Raw genomic sequence first — 15,928 nt, forward strand, 5'->3', positions numbered from 1 at the left:
CTGGACGGGAGTTGGCCGGCGGCAGGTGGAGTGGGGGTTGGGCGGGGTGTGGGTGCGCCTGCGGGAAGAAGGTGGAGATGGTGGGGGAGGGAGGGAGGCGGTGAGGTGGGGAAGAAAATGGGCACGAGCAGAGGGTGGGAGGGAGGGAGGCGGTGTGGTCGGGGTGTTAGCAGAATAAGACCAGGTGTTAGCAGAATAAGGTCTTAAGGGGTGTTATTAGAATAGACCCACCCTATATATATATATATATATATATATATATATATATATATGGGAAAGCAATCGACTCAACATAGTGAAGTAAATCATGAAGATAAGTCGAAAGTTGAAGACAAATCAAATGCGAATGTATTCAACAATAACGCCATGAGTGAAACACTTCAAACCAAGAAATTTGGTGGTGGCGTTACCCACCGTATAGGAAGTATTAGAACCAGACACGGCGCACAATTATCGTGGCGCTCCGAAGTCAAATTCCATGTTAATGTATTCACACTCAGAATGTAAGTCTTCATTGATTGAAGATATACTTTACTTCGTGTGTTGCACATCTAAGTCATCAACATGCATAAGTGTTAGGATGTGTGCCTGATCACATGACATTTGAGGATTCCAAGATATTTAGCTCACACCGTAACTTGCAAAACCTTTTCTCATCCAAGGGCTTTGTGAAGATATCTGCCAGTTGCTCTTTAGTGTTGGTGTGAATGATGTCAATATCTTTCTTCATGACATGATCTCGGAGAAAATGATGACGAATTTCAATGTGCTTTGTCTTCGAGTGCTGAACTGGATTGTTGGCAATCTTGATGGCGCTTTCGTTGTTGCAGAAGAGAGGGACTTGCTTCAGATTGATGCCATAGTCCTTGAGAGTTTGCTTCATCCACAGAAGCTGAGCACAACAAGATCCAGCGGCAATGTATTCAGATTCAGCAGTTGAGAGTGATACACAGTTTTGCTTCTTTGAAGACCAACAGACAAGTGATCGTCCCAGAAAGTGACATGTTCCTAATGTAGATTTGCGATCCACCTTGTCACCAGCATAATCAGCATCCAGAATCCAACCAAATCAAATCTTGAGCCCTTTGGATACCATAATCCGAGTGTTGGCGTGTAAGCCAAATATCTAAGAATTCGCTTCACAGCTAAGTGATGCGATTCCTTTGGTGCCACTTGGAATCGAGCACACATGCAAACATTAAGCATAATATCTGGCCTAGATGCACATAGGTAAAGTAAAGAACCAATCATGGAGCGGTATACCTTTTGATCGAACTCTTTACCATTGTCGTCGGGACCAAGATGGTGTTTGGCTGGCATTGGCGTCGTGTACCCTTTGCAATCTTGCATTCCAAACTTCTTCAGACAGTCTTTGAGATATTTTTCTTGAGATATGAAGATGCCATTTCTTTGCTGACGAATTTGAAGGCCAAGGAAGAACTTCAGCTCACCCATCATGGACATCTGATATTGCTCTTGCATCATGTATCCAAACTCATCACTATACTTCTGGTTGGTGCAGCCGAAGATTATGTCATCCACATATATTTGGCACACAAACAGTTCACCATCATATGTCTTCGTGAAGAGTGTGGGATCGAGGGATCCAGGTTTGAAGCCTTTGCTCTTTAGGAAGTCTTTGATCGTATCATACCAAGCGCGAGGAGCTTGTTTGAGGCCATACAGTGCTTTGTTTAGTTTGTACACCATATCAGGATGTTTTGGATCTTCAAAACTAGGTGGTTGACCAACATACACATCTTCTTCAATCTTGCCATTGAGGAAAGCACTCTTCACATCCATTTGATATAGCAAGATGTTGTGGTGATTAGCATAGGCTAGCAGTATGCGAATAGCTTCAAGCCTAGCTACCGGAGCAAATGTTTCATCAAAGTCGATTCCTTCAACTTGAGTATATCCTTGAGCCACAAGACATGCTTTGTTTCTGACGACTTGCCCATGCTCATCTTGTTTGTTCCGATATATCCATTTAGTGCCAATAATGTTATGTTTGCGAGGGTCAAGTCGCTTGACAAGTTCCCAGACATTATTCAGCTTGAATTGTTGAAGTTCTTCTTGCATGGCTTGAATCCATTCAGGTTCCATAAAGGCTTTAGCAACTTTCTTGGGTTCAGATATTGATACAAATGAAAAATGCCCACAGAAATTTGCTAACTGTGTTGCTCTTGAGCGAGTAAGCAGACCAGGTGCATTAATGCTATCAATTATCTTCTCAATTTGTACTTCATTTGCAACACGAGGATGAACTGGACGAAGCCCTTGCTCATGCTGATCATTGTCATCATTGGGAGGATTGTCTTCGGTCTGAGCATTGTCTTCAGGTTGGTTTGGTGCAGAAATGATAAGTTCCTCTTCAGGCTGTGCTTCAGAGGGCATGATTTCACCAGTTCCCATCAGCTTGATAGATTCGCTGGAAGGAGCTTCATCTAATGTGCTTGGTAGGAGCTCTCATTGTGAACCATTGGTTTCATCAAATCGCACGTCCACAGTTTCAATGATTTTGTAATGGAAGAGGTTGAAGACTCTGTAAGAATGCGAATCCTTTCCATAACCGAGCATGAAGCCTTCGTGAGATTTGGGTTCAAATTTTGACTTGTGATGGGGATCCTTGATCCAGCACCTAGCACCAAAGACTCTGAAGTAGCTGACATTTGGCTTCTTGCCAGTAAGGAGCTCATAGGATGTTTTGCCCAGAAGCTTGTGGATGTAAACACGGTTGATGACGTGACATGATGTATCAATAGCTTCAGGCCAGAATTTTCTTGGTGTCTTGTACTCGTCGAGCATTGTTCGAGTCATCTCAATGAGGGTTCTGTTCTTGCGCTCAACAATGCCATTTTGCTGAGGTGTGTATGGAGTAGAAAACTCATGAGTGATTCCCATTGTATCCAGATAGAGATCAAGCCCGGTGTTCTTGAATTCAGTGCCGTTATCACTTCTGATATGCTTGATCTTGACGCCATAGTTGTTCATTACTCGATTGGCGAATCGTCTGAACACATCTTGTACTTCAGTCTTGTAGAGAATTATGTGCACCCATGTATATCTTGAGTAGTCATCAACAATGACGAAGCCATAGAGACACGCTGTTGCTGTGAGGGTAGAGTAGTGGTAGGGCCGAATAAGTCCATGTGCAACAGCTCAAAGGGTTGAGATGTCGTCATGATTGTCTTCGAGGGGTGCTTGGCCCTCGTCATCTTTCCAGCTTCGCAGGCACCACACAAATGATCTTTCTTGAACTTGACACCTTTGATGCCTATGACATGCTTCTTCTTGACGAGAGTGTGTAAGTTCCTCATGCCAGCATGCCCCAGCCTTCGATGCTAGAGCTAGCATTCTGAAGCTTTTGCAAGAAGACATACGGCAAGCTGTGGACCTGCTGAGAAATCTACCATGTATAGATCACCTTTCCTATACCCTTCAAAGACTAGAGACTTGTCAGATTCCATTAGTACAAGGCAACGATATTTTCCAAATATCACAATCATGTTTAAGTCACAAAGCATTGAGACAGACATTAAGTTGAATCCAAGGGATTCAACAAGCATCACTTTATCCATGTGTTGATCCTATGAGATTTCAACTCTACCTAGACCCAATACCTTGCCTTTACTAGTGTCAGCAAATGTGATTTGACTCTTGTCGGATGGACGTAAGGTTCAGTCCATGAGAAGACTTCGATCACCAGTCATATGATTAGTGCATCCGCTGTCCATAATCCATTCTAAAGCACGAGGTGTCATACCCTACAGTGCAGTTAGGAGGATAGGCTTCACAAGGTATGTTGTGAAGCATAAGCATTTGACGCACACTTGGATTATCACAGCTTAGATGAAAGTTAGCACACAGTATGACAGGTAAGTGATTCATATGTGGAATACATAGTAAGTCATTTTATCATGTGTCCCTTTGTGTTTAGGTCCCCAGCAATAATATCGGGCGCCTTTGATTGCTGGCTGGAGACCATATTCTGCAAAAGAGAGTTAATTCTTCTTCACCACCCACATCTTCAGGGGTGGCTTAGAAGCAATGAGTCTAAGTGCAACATCTGAGAATTTCGGCTTTAAAGCCCTAGCAAATAGCCTTGCAGGAGATGAACGATACTCATATGAATAAGCAGAAAAGTTCTTAGTCCTATGAACATGGCGGTTTGAGGACACACGTTTATATTCATAAGTTTGAGTACTATTTCCCTGCAAAACATTGGCGTTAGGGTGAGTCAAGTGAGTCCTGTATTCGTATGAAGCCGTTGGACCATATGATGCCTTTGGTCTGGGGTTTGTCTTCTTCCCAGGTGGTGTCATGATGACATTCACTGGAAGATTCTTAAGACAGCTTTTGGGAACCCAGATCTTCTTCATAGGTGGTCCATTCCTGCAGTTAGTACCAATATACCTGGCAAACACTTCACCATTCTGATTTTTGAACAGTTTATAGTTTGCATCAAAAGATTCATCAATGATAATAGGATTAGCACAGGTAAAGCCAGATAAAGTGGATGGATCCACTGAAGGTTCCTTTGCAGCAACCCATGTGGTTTTGGGATTCTGCTCAGGCTTCCAGTAGGAACCATCAGCATTCATTTTCCTCTCGAACCCAACACCCTCTTTCCTAGGGTTTCGGTTCAAAATCTGCTTTTTGAGGACATCACAAAGTGTCTGATGCCCTTTCAGACTTTTATACATCCCTGTTTCAAGCAATGTCTTCAACCTAGCATTTTCATCAGCAATAGTAGTGGTATCCTCAGTAGAGGGGTTAGTTTCCACATCAGTAGTTGAAGACAAAGCAACAGTAGCAACATTGGAACATTCAGCAACAGAGGCAGCGTTATCACGCTCAATGCATTTTAAACATGGTGGTTCAAATCCATCCTGAGCGGAACTGATCTGTTGAGCGCGAAATGACTCATTCTCTTTTTGAAGATCTTCATGAGTCGCTTTCAATTTCTCAAGCTCTTGCTTCCTTTGAAGATAATCATAGGAGATCTTTTCATAAGTGGTTGATAGCGTCTCATGAAGACTTTCAAGTTCTTGATACTTAGCATGAAGATTTTTTATGTCTTCAACTAAGGACTGTGAACGTGTCATTTTCGTGTCCAACAGGTCATCGCTTTTGTCTAACAGTTTTTGAGTATGTTCCATAGCCCTTTGTTGTTCAATAGCAATTTTAGCAAGTGTTTTGTAGCTAGGTTTAGATTCACAATCAGAGTCATCTTCACTTGATGTTTGAAAGTAAGCATCGCGTGATTTTACCTTGGCACCGCATGCCATGAAGCAGTAGGTGGGAGCAGGATCGTCCTTGTCATCATCAGCGTTGGTGTAGGAGTCATTGTCTTCAGAGTTGAAGATGGACTTGGCAACGTAGGCTGTGGCTAGAGCCAGACTTGCAACGCCAGAGTCGGACTCAGCTTCAGATTCCACCTCCGCCTCCTCAGAAGCAGACTCCTCCTCTGAATCCATTTCCTTGCCAACAAAAGCATGAGCCTTGCCAGATGAGCTCTTCTTATGAGATGAAGACTTTGATGAGGACTTGGAAGAAGACTTTGATGATTTCTTCTTCTTCTTGTCATCAGAGTCATATTCCTTGCTCTTCTTCTTCTTCTTCTCATTGTCCCACTGAGGACACTCAGAGATGTAGTGCCCAGGCTTCTTACACTTGTGACATGTTCTCTTCTTGTTGTCTTGAGTGGAAGCTCCATCATTTCTTGAACTGGATCGTGAAGACTTTCTGAAGCCCTTCTTCTTGGTGAATTTCTGGAACTTCTTCACAAGCATAGCAAGTTCCCTTCCAATGTCTTCAGGATCATCAGAACCGCAGTCAAATTCTTCTTCCTCAGATGAGGAAACAACTTTTGCCTTCAAAGCACGAGTTCGGCCATAGTTGGGGCCATAGATATCTCTTTTCTCAGAAAGCTGGAACTCATGTGTGTTGAGCCTCTCAAGTATATCAGACGGATCGAGAGTCTTGAAGTCAGGACGTTCTTGTATCATGAGGGCAAGGGTGTCAAAGGAGCTGTCAAGAGATCTCAGCAGCGTCTTGACGATTTCATGTTTAGTGATCCCAGTGGCGCCGAGAGCCTGAAGCTCATTTGTGATGTCGGTGAGGCGATCAAACGTGAGCTGGACATTTTCATTGTCGTTTCTCTTGAAGCGGTTGAGGAGATTGCGAAGAACACTGATCCTCTGGTCTCTTTATGTAGAGACACCTTCGTTGACCTTGGATAGCCAGTCCCAGACTAGCTTTGACATTTCCAGAGCACTCACACGGCCATACTGTCCTTTGGTCAGATTACCACAGATGATGTTCTTTGCAGTCGAGTCCAGTTGAATGAACTTCTTGACATTAGCAGGGGTGACACCTTCACCAGTTTTTGGAACGCCATTCTTGACAACATACCAGAGGTCGACATCAATGGCTTCAAGATGCATGCACATCTTATTCTTCCAGTAGGGATATTCAGTTCCATTGAACACGGGGCAAGCAGCGAAGACTTTGATTATCCCTGTAGCGACATAGCTAAACTCCAGGTGGTTAAACTGAATCACACAGAACAAGGGAGTACCTTGCTCTGATACCAATTGAAAGTGCTAGTTATCGACTAGAGGGGGGTGAATAGGCGATTTTTATCAAAGTCTTCAAAACGTGGAAGTTTCAAAGACAAACAATAGAAATGACCTAATTGATATGCAGCGGAAGATAAACTACAACAAGCCAACCATAGTCAAGTATGCAATAATGTGAACGTACAAAGACTATTAGCAGCTAGGTAGTAAGGATCGGGATGGAAGATAGTACGAAGCCAATCAACGATAGTAGTCAAGCAATGAAGTCAAACAGATATGACAAATAAGCAATGACTTCATGAAGACAAACTCAAAGTAAAGGAGGGAAGAGATAGAACCAGTCACTTGTTGAAGACACAGGATTTGTTGGACCAGTTCCAGTTGCTGTGACAATTGTACGTCTGGTTAGGGAGGCTGAGACTAAACTCAGAAGACCGCGTCTTCACCTTATTCCCCTTGAGCTAAGGACACATAGTCCTCGCCCAATCACTCTGGTAAGTCTTCAAGGTAGACTTCCGAACCTTCACAGACTTCGTTCACCGGCAATCCACAATGACTCTTGGATGCTCAGAACGCGACGCCTAACCGGCTGGAGGATACACAGTCCTCAAGTGTAATAAGTCTTCAGGTCACACAGACAGAAAGACTTCAGTGATGCCTAACACTCTTTGGCTCTGGGTGTTTGGGCTTTGTCCTCGCAAGGATTTCTCTCTCAAAGGCTTCGAGGTGGGTTGCTCTCAAAACGACAAAAGCCGTAAACTCACTCTAAGCAGCCACCAATTTATGGTGTAGGGGGTGGGCTATTTATAGCCACAAGGCAACCCGACCTGATATGTCTGAAATGACCCTGGGTCACTAAGGAACTGACACGTGTTCCAATGGTCAGATTTCAAACACACACGGCGACTTTACTTGGGCCACAAGCAAAGCTGACTCATCCAGCTCTGGATAAGATTTGCTCTCATTGTCTTTGCTCGAAGACATAGGATTTGGGTTGAGCATCACTTCAGTCACTCTGACTTAGTTCACTTGGACCCCACTTAACAGTGCGGTGGTTCCTATGACTCAACAAAGAAGAAAAGGAAACAACAAAATGACTCAGTCTTCACGCTCCATAGTCTTCACTCAATGTCCTCTCATGTCATAGACTTCAGTGTGAATATCTTCACACACCACCATTGTCTTCAATGTCTTCATACATTTTTAGGGGTCATCTCCGGTAGGTAAACCGAATCAATGAGGGACACTACCTGCGTTATCCTGCAATTCTCACAAACGCATTAGTCCCTCAACCAACTTTGTCGTCAATACTCCAAAATCAACTAGGGGTGGCACCAGATGCACTTACAGAGAGGCGTCGGGCGGGAGGAGGAGGAGGCGGGGCGGTGCCGGCTAGGAGGAGGAGGAGTGAGGGTGGCGCCGGCGGGGCAGAAGGTGGATCGAGGGGAGGGGAATTGTGTTTCTTTTACGGTTGGGAGGGGAATCGTACTAGGTGGAGGTGGGGTGCGCGAGAGGAGGAGGCAGGTGGGTTTTGGTGGAAAGAATCGTGGGTGTGGGGGCGAGTGGTGGTGTTAGCAGAATAAGAAAGTGATGTGCAGAATAAGACTCTTAAGGGGTGTTATCATAATAGACCCACCCTATAAATATATATATGTGTGTGTGTGTGTGTGTGTGTGTGTGTATAAACACTATTCTGATCACGGGATCAGAATAATATTCTGATCACAACATGAACTTATTGTGTAATGCGCCTGACCTTCCCCGAGTGCTAGGTTGAACTTCAGCTAAAATGTGTCCAAATGGGGCTTGCGATATACCGTTGGAAAGCTATGGATACCAATATCATGACCCAAGTTAAAGTTTTGGTAAAATGTAAGCGTTTTAAGAGCAATTTTGAAAACCGTTTTTTCTTCAAACAAAAAACGTGAATCGTATTTTCGATCGCATTTCTAAACCTTTTGTCAGAATGAGGCATATAATATGGCGTTGGAAAGCTGCTGTAAAACCGCTCCTTTGGCATGTTGAAAGGTTTCTCTGATTCTCTACGGATTAAGAGTAATTATGAAAATCGTAAAATTTCACAAACCGAACGGCCGAGTTCATATTTTCGATGTAATTTCTAAACGGCTAATCCATTTGAGGCAAATGATATGGCGTTGGAAAGCTTATTAAAATGCGCTACTTGTTCATGTTAAAAGTTTTTTCTAATTTGGAACGGTTTAAAAGTAATTCAAAAACGGTACAAGTTCCACCAAGTTCATTTTTTGAGGTAATTTTTTAACCGTAATTCCGAATGCAACAAATTATACAGCGTTGGAAATCTTGAGCAAATGCGAAACTTTTTCATATATATTGTTTCTCCTAATTCCTTCCAGTTTTAAGTCAAATTGGAAAATGGTTAAAAATGTATTTTAAGCATAATTTCTACATACTTTATCGGAATGGGGCAAATAATATACCGCTGAAAATGTACGGAAAATGCGAAACTTTTTCATGTTGATGGTTTTTCTTTGATTCCTAGCCGTTTTCAATTAATTGCAAAAATGGCAAGATTATTCGTTCTGCCTTTATCGCGAAACTGATTCTTCGAAAATGCACCGCGTGAAGAACCTGAACTTCTCGGCACGTGCACTTAAACTTCACTCTGTTTTTCACGTGCTTTTTTTGCTCGTATATCTCTATCCACTGCTCCTAGCTCTCCATCCATTCACCGGAATTGAGCAAGTGATATACCGACGGAAAGCTGCTGTAAACACGCAACTTTCCCGTGTTGATCATTTTTTCATACTCGCAATGATTTTAAAAGTTTTTCATCTGAAATTCATTCAGCGTAGTAGTTGAACTTCATGTTGTTTTCGCGTTGAACTTCTATGATGTATTTTTTTTGTACACGTGCCTGAACTTCTCTCTGTACGAACCCGACCCTCGGGCTATCGTTGCAACCGTGGCTTCCACCATGAATTTTACTGCCTGAGTTGTTCGACCTGAACTTCCCCTAGTGCTAGGTTGAACTTCCGTCATCATTGCCCAAATGGGGGTTGCGATATACCGTTGGAAAGCTATGGACACCAATATCATGACCCAACTTAAATTTTGGCAAAATGTAAGCGGTTTAAGAGCTGTTTTGAAAATCATCTTTTCTTCACACAAAAAATGTGAATCGTATTGTCGATCGCATTTCTAAACCATTTAACGGAATGAGGCATATAATATGGCTTTGGAAAGCTGCTACAAAACCGCTCCTTCCACATGTTGAAAGTTTTCTCTAATTTCCTATTGTTTGAGTAATTTGAAAAAACGTAAAATTTTGCAAACTGAACAGCCGAGTTTGTATTTTCAATGTCATTTCTAAATGGATAATCCAATTGAGGCGTATGATATGGCGTTGGAAATCTTATGAAAATGCGCTACTTTTTCATGTTGATTTTTTTTCTAATTTTGAACGGTTTAAGGGTAATTTAGAAAACGGTACAAGTCCTACCGAGTTCGTATTTTCGAGCTCATTTTTTAAGCGTGCGTCCGAATGCAGCAAATGATATGGTGTTGGAAAGCTTGAACAAGTCTGAAACTTTTTGGTATGTATTGTTTCTCCCAATTGTTTATGGTTTTAAGTCAGTTTCAAAAATGGTGAAAAACGTATTTTCACCGTATTTTCTACAAACTTTATCGGAATGGCGCAAATAATATTACCGTTGAAAAGCTACGGAAAATACGAAACTTTTTCATGTTGATGATTTTCTCTGATGCCTAGCCGTTTTCAAGTAATTACGAAAATGGCGAGATCATTCGTTCTGCCTTTTATCGCGAAACTGATTCTTCGAAAATGCACCGCGTGAAGAAGCTAAACTTCTTGGCACGTGTACTTGAACTTCACTCTGTTTTTCACGTGCTTTTTTGGCTCGCAGCTCTCCACCCACTCACCGAAATTGAGCAAGTGATATACCAATGGAAAGTTGATGTAAACACGCAACTTTTCCATGTTGATCATTTTTTCATACTCGCGGAGGTTTTAAAGTTTATCATCCGAAATTCATTCAGTGTAGTAATTGAACTTCTTGTTGTTTTCATGTTGAACTTCTTGCTGTTTTCACTCTGACGTATTTTTAATAACGAGGTAAATCTGAGTTTTCTATAATCATCGAACTTCTCCATCTTTTTAATATGGTCTTCTTGGTTTTATTTCTTAATCATTTTTATGAATAAAAATATTTTAAGACACCAAAACAACATTTTTGTGTGTATTTTTGCATTGGTTTGCACATCAAAATGCGTCATCTTTAGAAATTGAACTTCTCCTTTTCTTTTTATTTTCTTTCAACATTGTTTAGCACGTCGAACCACGTCATCTTTAGAAATTGAACTTCTCCTTTCTTTTTGCTTTCTTTCAACATTGGGTTGCACGTCGAACCGCTTCATCTTTAGAAATTGAACTTCTCATTTTCTTTTTGTTTTCTTTCAACATTGGTTTACACGTTGAACCCTGTCATCTTTAGAGATTGAACTTCTTCCTTTTTGTTTTCTTGCATGTTTTACCTTGCATGTTCAAATTTATTTTGAACTTGCTGAGATAACACACTTGACCTTCTCGAACACAACATTTTGACCTTCACAAAACATAAATTAAAGCCAAACTTTTGACCTATAGAGCATGTATAATTTTCTCCACTTTTTCAAGAATAAGTGCTGAATCGCCCCGTTAGTTTGACTTGAACTTCTGCTGCACATGAATAAGCTGCTGTAAACAGGCAACTTTCCCGTGTTGATCATTTTTTCATACTCACGACGGTTTTAAAAGTTTTTCATCTGAAATTCATTCAGTGTTGTAGTTGAACTTCCTGCTGTTTTCACGTTGAACTTCTGTGACGTATTTTCGTTTGTAATTTTCTCACACCGTGTAGTAGGTGAACTTCTGACAATTATCTACTGAACTTCTCTTTGGTTATGTGAAAACTTTGAACTTCTCCGTTATTTTAATTTGAACTTCTAGGTTTTTATCACTGAACTTCCAAACGGGGTGGGCTTATTCTTTAGGCCATTTTGCATTAGTTTTGTTTTGGTTAACATTTCGTTAACTATTTATAACATGTATTTTTTAGATATGAAAAAACTATATGATAGACCTACTCGGAGCACACATACGTGTCGTAGACACGCATGTGGGCACCCACACGAATAGCACACACTCAAGACGCACACACCCAAGACTCATGCTCCGCCGAAGGGCGTCATGAACTTATCTGGCTCTTCTAGTTGAACTTCCAGGTTTTTCTTAAATCTTTTTGTTGTTATCTTTCCGTTTTTCGTATATGATTTTCTCGTCGACTATATGCACTCATTTTCGTGATATTAAAAATGACAGGCACGCTGGGGAAGGTCACCTGAATGCACTGTTAAGAGGTACCCTCTTATCTGCTCTTGCGGAACTAGGCCATCAGTCTACCATAGATGAGGTTGTCCGTTGATTTAATGTCTTTCTGGAAGACAGAGAGACGCCACTCCTCCCACCAGATGTTCGAAAGGTTAGCACTGTGATAAAACATAAATTAAGCATATACCTATATAACCTTGCAAACTATGTGGAGTCCACTTGTTTACCATCTTACTGTATTGTACAGGCTGCATATGTTGCACTGATGCAGACCGTGAACAAGTCAAACAAAAGTGGATATGAATCTCTCCTGAAGATTTACAGGGAAACTGATCTGAGCCAGGAAAAAGTCTGTGTGCTTGGTAAGCTAGTATTTCCCTTTCGTTATTTATAAGTTAAAATGAGATTTGTGGAATATCACAAAATTTATGATCCTCTTTGAAGGTTCTTTGGCATCGTCCCCTGACCCTGATGTTGTTCGTGAAGCGCTAAATTTCCTGCTATCGTCTGAGGTAACAAGGAAGTGATATAACATTTTCGATGATACAGTTTACTTTCAGCCAGCTAAACTCACGATATATTGCATCCATAGGTAAGGAATCTTGCATATTTGTGCTCCGCGGAGTGACTGCAGCAGCGCATGAGGTGGCATGGACATGGTTGAAGGTATTCATTGCTTTTTTGCATCTCCCTGGTTATGATTAGCCTTGCTGCTCTCTTTTGTTCTTCTGTGCTAACTAAATGCCTTGTCTGTGGTTCAGGAAAACTGGGACTACATAGCAGAGACATTCACTGGACACCTGCTCAGCTATTTCATCACCGTCACTGTCTCACCGGTAAATGTCATAACCTGTTATATGCCACGCTCATATACAAGCAAATGCATGTGCACGAATGAAACTTAGAATCTACTGACACGGAGGAACCATTGTTGATTTGTCTCAGCTTGCCACAGACGAGAAGGGTGACGAGGCAGAGGAGTTCTTCAACAGCAGGACCAAGGCGAGCATAGCAAGGACGGTGAAGCAGAGCATCAAGAGAGTGTGAGGATCAAGGCCAAGTGGGTCAAGAGCACCAAGTGACCCTCCCCACGCTGGCGAGCAAGACCATGCCTCAGGCTAGCTCGTCCACCCAGACCATTCCTTCATTTTCATACAATTTTCACATGGGAAAATTAGGAAGAAGATGACACAATAGTCCAATTCATTCGAAAAACTAAAGATCAAAATTAAAGGCTAGGAGCATATGAACATGCAACACTCTTTTTCTTGAACATGTTTTGCTGTAAATGTGCAGCTTCAGATAACAACTATTGTTAGCAAACATGCAACACTCTTTTTCTTGACCGAATTCATCTTCTAGCTAGCATCACACATACTTGTTTTGCAGGAGTTCGTAGAGGAAGAGCTGAGCATATATCGCCACCGTGAAGAACAAGGAAGTTCAGAGAAAATCCAAGCAGCCGTTCTCCTCTGTTTTCAGTAGCAGGAACATCAAAAATAGCATATTGTTGGGCAGGGCCTCAATCGGGGTAGCTGTTGTCGCGGCGGGTGGGGGTGCCAAGGGGACTCGCGCTTGAGGAAGTAGGTGCAGGTGCGCCATGGCGGAGCGCAGGGATGCGCGCCTGGCTGGAGGAGGAAGGTGGGCGATGGCGCGGCGGCGGCCGGATCCATGGGCGATGGCGCGGTGGCGGCCGGATCCGTGGGCGATGGCGGGCAGGCGGCAAGATCCATGGGCGATGGCGGGGCGGCTGCCAGATCCTGGGGCGGTGGCGCACAATGGTGGGATGCGCTGCACCACGGCGGCGCAAGTGGCGCCTGGATCGGGAGGATCCGAGAGGAAGTTTAGGGCGGTGGCCGATTGGGGTTTGGCGGGTTGCAGGCGGCAGGGCGGGTGGGAGCAGGCCGGCACCGGCGGGGGTGGGTTGCGGGGTCAGGCGCCGCCGCGCTGGGCACTGCCGACATGGCGGCGAGAGTGAGTGGAGGTGGGGGTCCGGTACGGTGCGGGTGGGGTGGATGGGGATATGTTTTTTCGTATTTTTAGATCGCACGGGTTCGGGAGTATCACGTCGCGCCTATATAGGGCAATCGTGATCCAAATAACTATTCTGATCCTAGAATCAGAATAGTGTTACTCTCTCTATATATATATATGTATGTATATATATATATATTGAAGGGAAAACATGGGTTGAGTTTTGCATTCTATGCGTCGTCTTGAAAAAACAAACATAACTTGGGCTGCTGATGTTATAGACAAGCTAGGTTGGGAGGCCCAGAGGCCGCTTAATCCAAAAAAATGTCGAAACATGTCGTGGGCTGCCCATGTTAAACAACAAAACCTAGGCCATGGACCTGGTGGGCCCGGGACTGTCAGCCTCTCGACGAACAGTTGTCTCCCGATTCCTCTTGTTTTGCTAACCATGTTGGGAATGACAGACGGCGGCGCCGAGGCAAGAGCACCAAGGTAGAGGACGACGTCAAGACCGTGGACCAAACAAACCAGAGAAGGGGAAGACGCGGGCGGAGGGGAGTACGAGGGTTGACTTGTTCGGATGCAGGGTGGCCGGTGGAGCTCCTTGGTATCGTTGTCTTCTTTCATGTTGGCGTAGCAGGGGTTGATGATAGTCTCGGCGAGGTCAATCATGGAGTCCTTCTCCTGCTCGTTGCCGATGATCTTCCATTGCTTCTGGATGTCGACAAGCTTGTTTCACCAGAAGACCGAATCATCGTGTTCTTCCTTCTCTCCACCGTAGCAAAGGTGCAGCCGGCGTTGCCGATGAAACGGGCGAATGCTCCAGAACCTCTGATGGCCCTACAGCAGTGGTAGACGAGAACCTCGTCTCGCGCGCATACCTGGGCGACTGCGATCCGCTGGTCCCTGTCAGGAGACAAATGGATGGGCACAAGGTCTAGTCCTGCGACCTTGTGCTTTCTCGTCCTGTAGGTACTGCTTGAACTCAGCGAGGCAGAGCTTCACCGAGTCCGGATTGTTGGTGTACATCACATTCAACTTGGTGCCGCCATGGGACTGAACGGAGACCTCAAAGGTGAACTCCTTGTTGAAGTCCATATCCAGCAGGCTCACCCCTCATATCGCCATTGGAGTCTCTTCAAGTGAACGAGTGAGTAGGTGGCAGCAGCAATTTGTTTTTCAGCTCTTGGGGAACTGGATTCAACAATAAACTGAGTATGTATACGCGACAACAGTTACTACCCCTCCTTCGACCGCTGCACACCCGAAAGAATATGTACCCTCGGCGCATTCAAATGCCTCCATTAATAAACCTATTCCGGCCACACACGTCGGTTCACGAGTGGGTCTGTATTGGTCTGTAATAACAAGTGTTAGTGGTCAGTTTACTTAAATTTAATTAGCTTTAATTAAAATGTATTCTTAAAACAAGCAATGCATTGGCTCGTTCTATCAGTGCCATAGGATCAACATGCACAACAGTTAGAATTATTATTCTAAGGACGCACATGATCAGTACATTTTCCGCACTTTCACATAGAAAATACTACCAAGTTTGAACAGTTTGTTATGGTTGCTATCCTCTGCATCATCATGCCGTGTTTCCCAGCTTGCAAGATTCAGAACCAACAAATAAGATTCAAGTAATAAGTACAACAAAGATGCCTACACATCTCATTGATTCCCAGCTTCCAAGATTCAGAACCAACAAATAAGATTCAAATAATAAGTACAACAAAGATGCCTACACATCTCATTGATTCCCAGCTTCCAAGATTCAGAACCAACCCATTAGAGCCTTTTGATAAAGTGAATATCAGGATTAAATCCATCTTGGCTAGTCGTGTCATACAACCCAAGAACATGGCGAATGCTCTTGACCATCACAACATCTGTAGTAGAGTATTCATGTTTACACAGATAAGAAAGAACATGATTACTATAATAGTGGCACTAGTTGAAGCAACCAGTGTGAGGGGCCCTATACCGCCACGACTCGATG

General features: G+C 43.3%; 1 long non-coding RNA gene across 1 annotated transcript; it reads left to right on the plus strand.

Moving 5' to 3' along the window:
• Window positions 1–11,980: 11,980 nt before the first annotated feature.
• LOC119337491 lies at window positions 11,981–12,475 on the plus strand. Its single transcript, XR_005163350.1, has 3 exons — window positions 11,981–12,103; window positions 12,200–12,314; window positions 12,397–12,475. It is a non-coding gene; the product is annotated as an uncharacterized LOC119337491 (long non-coding RNA).
• Window positions 12,476–15,928: the final 3,453 nt, after the last annotated feature.

The sequence above is a fragment of the Triticum dicoccoides genome, chromosome 7B (assembly GCF_002162155.2).
Source record: "Triticum dicoccoides isolate Atlit2015 ecotype Zavitan chromosome 7B, WEW_v2.0, whole genome shotgun sequence".
Lineage (NCBI taxonomy): Eukaryota > Viridiplantae > Streptophyta > Magnoliopsida > Poales > Poaceae > Triticum > Triticum dicoccoides.